Below are 6,618 nucleotides of genomic sequence, written 5' to 3' on the forward strand. Positions count from 1 at the left end.
CATCATTTGGAACCACAAGAGATTTAACTGAGGCAGCATTCATCCAAACTTTCAAGATCCAACCTCAGATATATCATCGCATTGTCTCTCTACTACCTCTGTCAAATGAATCACCAAAACTGGCCTTTCATTGTTTATAATCTGTACCTGTTTGTTTGGTTACGAAATAAAATACACAAAACGTGTTTCTGAATTACGTGTATTTACTTTATATACATATGAGTTGAAAACTTTCTTCTAGCATTCCACTTAATGTCTATGTTCCATGCTGGCATGGATTGGAGAGTTATTAATGTAGAAATATGGTATCGTAGCTACTAACAGTTGAGGGTTGCGTAGTCTAGACGGCGTTTTTAGATTTCATTATTCTCTTTAACCCGGGCAAAGCCGGGTATTTCTGCTAGTTATCTATAACTGTCGAGCAATCATTAAGTTCTACAAACACTACATCTGTTTTACATCCGACATCAATTCTTCGCAGAGGATAATCGATATAAAAGCTGTTGATATTGGTACACACCTCAATTGTTTAACCAACTGTCTTCAAATCCATTTGCAATTGTACATTTTGAACAATGTACAGAAACTTCATTTACTCTTATAATTAAGAAATTAATTTCAATCGAAATTACAACAGCAATCTCTATTGTAGATCACAAAGTTGAGCCAAATACATATGTATTTTTTATATACTTAATGTAACTGCTATATTACATAGTCAAACACCATCTGGCATTATTTATTTTGCATTAAAAACTATACTCATCCGTACTTTAAATTCGATATTTACCCAGACATGTAAGCAACTTCCATTCTAGACCAAAGTTTATATACTACTTACATATAATTACACTGAACAAGCAAATACCACTACAATAACCCAATTTTAATTAATCTGTGATTTTACGGACATATCTATCTTATTCCTGACTAATTACATGTTAGTTTGTTCTGTTCCCACTCAAAGTATTTCCCCCACTATTAATCTGCATATATATTCTGCACAATATTATTACAAACAGTAGACCTTTTTTAATTATTAGACAATTCCATGTTAATTGATATTTTGCTTAAGCAATGAATGTTATATCTCGTTTCCATTATACACCTAAACATGATATATAACACATTTCTTATTGCTGTACATGTTTCTCCCATCTCTGACGGCACCAAAAAGTCTAGCAGTAACCATAAATTTATTGACGCAGTGCATAACTGGTACTTAATTTATCGACGCCGAAGGGATGAAAGGCAAAGTCGACCTAAGCATTTCGCCTGGCGTGCTAACGATTTTGCCAGCTCGCCTGATGCAATATCAGGCAGTTGCGCTCATGGCTTCTGATCTTAACTGATCGGAAGTGTTAACATGTATATGTTTTGTCTCGGTACAAAAGATGAGCCACAACAAATATTCTGTTCGATACCACAGGTTTGCTTGTCAGTTACTTGTCCCTTAGTGACTGGCAGTATGTGCATCTCTGATCAGGAGCAGGAGTAGTGGGAGAATATTATAGCCATGTGCTGAGAGGGATTCTTTGGGGTTTGAATAATGCACTTCTGGAAACATGATATTTCTTTCAATATCCTTAAACAACCCTTAATCAGGGATTATCTGAGCAGGATGGGCTACACGGCCTGAAGAAAATTCTAACCGGGCCCCACCTGCAAGGTTATGCGTAGTTTATCTGGACATAATGTCAGCATGTCACGTACATATGCCTGGTGTACCCTTATCAGACGGGTAGTCATGATGGATATACTGGACCTCGAATATTTGTACTTCAGTGTCACTTTGGTGGTGTGCGCTGCTCTCTTACTCAATAATGATGATGATGATGATAATAATAATAATAATAATAATAATAATAATAATAATAATAATAATAATAATAATACAAATAAGCAATATAAACAAGTATATTAAGCAACTCCCTGGTAACTTCAATCTCCGTGAACTACAAAAGATAACCTTGATGGGTACAGCCTATATACTACGGAAAGCACTATCCATTTAAAATGGAATAAATGTGGGGATAATTTTAGCATGCATAGCAAAACAAATGTGCCCTTCCTACTTTTGGCCTCCGGAGGATGCCCGGTACTAAGGCAGCGGAAATAAAGTTACAATGAAAGGAAACTATAAATAATAGTAATAATAATAATAATAATAATAATAATAATAATAATAATAATAATAATAATAATAATAATAATAATAAGGGGCACTCGGAGCACTAACAACCAAGTTGGAGAAATATGTCAAAGAAATCGGGATTGACATGAGAGCAGAGCAAACCCCCAAAACTGCTCCGCTGGGGACATCTAGGATTTTGAGATTAGTACTTAGATGTTGAATGAATGTCTCCAACAATAATTAACAACCAAGTATCAAAGCTTATAATGTGCCGATAGAGACCATGTGTGACCTCTGACAGCAAACTTCTGTCCGGTCTCACAGAATCTATCAGAGCAAAAATGGCCGAACGTTCTGAGAAGTAAAGCAACAACAACAACAACAACAACAACAACAACGGGCAAACAATGAGAGCAGTGATATAAGTACTTCGGAATACTGGAAGTAGACGAAATAAAAAGAAATGGAACAAATTACCAGTCGGGAGTACACAAGGAGAGTAAGAAAATTATTGCAGTCAAAGCTGAATTCAAAAGTCTTATTGACGCAATAAATTCAAGAACAGTACCCTTAATCAGATATGAAGTAGGAACTATAGACTGGACCAAAAACGATATAAAGAAACTTGACAGAAAACTAGAAAGTTGTTGACAACGTATGGAGTCCATCATCCAAAAGCTGCTACCAGCACTGTTGATATCAGCTTTTGGATGGTGGGCTCCATTCAACAGGTTGTACTTGAGGAGAGACCAGGGTGGAAGAGGCTTAGTAGCAGTACAAGAATATATGCGTATGGAAAGAAAAAGCCTAGTAGAGTATTTACAGAGCAGCACAGAAAAACTACTAACGACTGCAAATAAGGAACAAGTGATCAAGCGCGTAATGGGAGAAAAGGACAAGAATGGAATACAAAGAGAGCGCACCAGACAGATCGAAAAGAAACCCCTGCATGGCCAATTTTGGAGAGTCACTGAAGACGTACGTAGAACACAATCCTGGGCTTGGTTAAAAGAAGGACAATTAAAAAAAGAAACAGACAACCTAATTGTAGCAGCCTAAGATCAAGTGATAAAGACAAACAACTTGAGAAAAATATATAGGGAGAGAATGTGTTAGAAAATGTAGAGCCTGTGGAACATGGAGCGAGACAGTGACACACATTGTGGAAGAATGCTCCTAGTTGGCACCAGAAAAATTAAAGAAATGGAGGCAAAGTTTTACACCGGAAACTGTGCCAGAAATGGGGATTTGAAGCTGGAAACTCATGTTACAATCATGGAGTTGAAAGAGTACAAGTGCCGGAGAAATGTAAGATTTTGTGGGACTTTCCTATTCAAATGGACAAAAAGTTAGAAAATAACAGAACAGACAAAACGATTGGCCGTTTGATTCCAGGATCGTAAAGAAAGAGGATGAAGATAGAAATACAATCCCTTAAAATTTGAGATGGGAAGAATTTGAAGTATGAGAACAGTGAAAGTTGTGCCTATAATAATTGGTGCGTTGGGAACAGTAAGCAAAGATATAGACAAATATCTGGAGACTGGAATAGAATGCCCGGTAGAGCACCCAAAACAAGAAAGTGTGTCTCTTATAGGGACAGCAAGGATTATCAGAAGAGTTCTAAGCACTTCAAAAACTGCTGAAAACTTGTGTATACCTAAGGTTACAGGCAGTAAGCATTTACCCACATAAATCCTACAAGGCATAAGACTGAACCTGAACCAAACCAAAATAATAGCAAAGACTGAACATGTCCCAAAACATAACAAGGTAGCGGCATATTCTAATGCCTACAACTTTGTAATATACAGTACATTTTGCACAAGTCATACTTTATATAGTAGAGGCGCAATGGCCCAGTGGTTAGGGCAGCGGACTCGCGGTCGGGGGATCGCGGTTTCGATTCCCAGACCGGGCGTTGTGTGTATCTATTGAGCGAAAACATCTAAAGCTCCACGAGGTTCTGGCAGGGGTAGGTGGCGACCCCTGTTGTACTCTTTCGCTCCAACTTTCTCTCACTCTTTCTTCCTGTTTCTTGAGTAAAGCTGCGATGGACGAGCGTCCCGTCCATCTGGGAGCGGGGAGAGCACATACGCCATAGGAGCTTGGCTAGGCTTTAAAAGGGCGCATAAAAATAAATACTTTATATAACATTTCATATAATGGAACACATAATGCCATCTCTTTGGTGATAATTATTCTAAAATTACTAATTTGCAATTCAAATTCGGTATTTACCTGATTTTGACATACAAAGGTGTATGTAGTACTTAGATATAATTATACTGAACCGAACAAACACTTCTATTATTATAGTAACTTTATCTGAATCAACTCAATATTTTCTTTTATTTTAGACATATTATAATTTCGTTTGTCCTTTCACAACCACCAAACATTTCCCTTATTGCGTCTTCTACACACACACACACACACACACGCACGCACGCACGCACGCAAATATTTAACACAACACATTTATAACAGCTTCTAATTTCCTTTATTATTCCATTCATATCTTATTCATTTAACGTGTCGCTTGCAATTACGATCAACAGCTTAATTTGGTAAGTTACTGTCCAACAGGATATTTAGTAATGGGGGAGACTCAGCAATGAAAGCAGACTGAAATTTATTAAAAGTTACACACAAACATACATTTGAAAATCCAGTACAAGAACACATACACATACACATACACATACACCGGTTTACAGAGAAATTGAGATAAACATAAAAATAGTTGTTCTAGCCTTATTTTGGGTCGCTGATTTCAGATACAAAACCAGTTTTCACTCATCACTTCTAGTTTTTGAGATATACATTATCACATTTTTGCGACAATTCATGTAACCATATATATGAGCAATTTTCATTTTGTTTTCCAGATTTTTGTGATACATATGATACATATCTCTACAACGGCTTCAGGCACTTCAAAACACCGAGAATGCATCAACAAGGCAAATTCATTCTGCTATGTGTGTGGGGATTTCCCGACAGTTGAACAGTGTCAAACAATTGCTTCCCTCCTGAGAACTGCTTATTTCCATTATTTTGACTGTAAAATTGGAGATCAGGACAAATCCTGGGCCCCAGACATCTGTTGTAAACCCTGCTGCAAGCAATAGACTAACTGCATGGTTTAACGGTAAGAAAGTAGCCTTCAACTTTGCTGTCCCGATGGTCTGGAGAGAGCCACGAATCCATGCAGATGATTGTTAGTTTTGCCTAACAAATATAACAGGTTTCAATGCTTCTTCTAGAAAAAAGATGAAATATCTCAACCTTCCCTCAGCTATGAGACCTGTTTCCCACTCAGATCTTCCTGTCAAGTTGATCTCTCCTGCCAAATTGATGTCTTCTGAAGACAATGTCTCTGCTTATTCAGGAGCAAGGGACAATGTGCCCCCACTGAATCAAGCAGGAAGACCTGAATGACCTTGCCTGTGATTTGTATCTAAGCAGCAGTCAGAGCTCTATTTTCTTATTAATCTGAGAAAGTAATCCCCATCTGGTTAAGTAAAATATAGGTGGCGCTACCTAACTCTAAATATTCACAATGCATAAAGATTGGCAGATTATCGTTTGGTTACTTTGACACATCTTTCTCTCTGAATTATCTATGTTGCACTGAATTTTTTTTTATTATCAACCAATTTGTGATACGTAATTTCTTCAATCAATTTATTTACTTCTGTGCTAAACACACACGTGCAAATATTCATACTTGCAATTAGTTCGACTTGGAAATCAATGTAAACTTCTGTATAGACAACATTTGTATTTATTTTTTCATTAATTTTACACACTTATAAGTATGTGAATCTGTTCTAGATTTACTGTCTTGTTTGTTTTAGAACACTAATAATCATATACACCATGCACGCAACTTGTTGGCATGGAGACGTAAGAGCCATTGAAATACATTCAATTTCTCTTTGCATTTCTGCGCTTATCAGCTCATACAAACATCACTGTTTTTCTAATGAGATGCAACAATAATATACACCTTATCTAAATATCTGCTGATATATGTTTAAATTTTAATTTATATATCTCAATTTTAAATTACTATTCCTTCACTGTTTCATTCCTTGCCACAGAGTCTTATTGTGTTTTACGTTTTACTTGTTTAATTCATTGGACTGCAGCCATGCTGAGGCAGCGTTCTCAAAGGCTTGGTCAAACAAACCAACCCCAGTACTTATCGTTTTATGTTTGGTGCTTATTCTATCGGTGTCTTTTGGCGAACTGCTAGGGAACCGGGATTAAGCAGACCAACGCCAGTTGTTAAACGATTGAGAGGACAAACACAAACACATACACACATATACATATATATGCATACACTCAAACATACATACACACATACTTACATACATACATATATAAATACATACATATATACGTACGTACGTACTTTCGTTCGTACGCACATACATACGTCCGTTCGCACGCACACACACACGTACATTATA

Source organism: Octopus bimaculoides, chromosome 2 (genome assembly GCF_001194135.2).
Source record: "Octopus bimaculoides isolate UCB-OBI-ISO-001 chromosome 2, ASM119413v2, whole genome shotgun sequence".
NCBI lineage: Eukaryota > Metazoa > Mollusca > Cephalopoda > Octopoda > Octopodidae > Octopus > Octopus bimaculoides.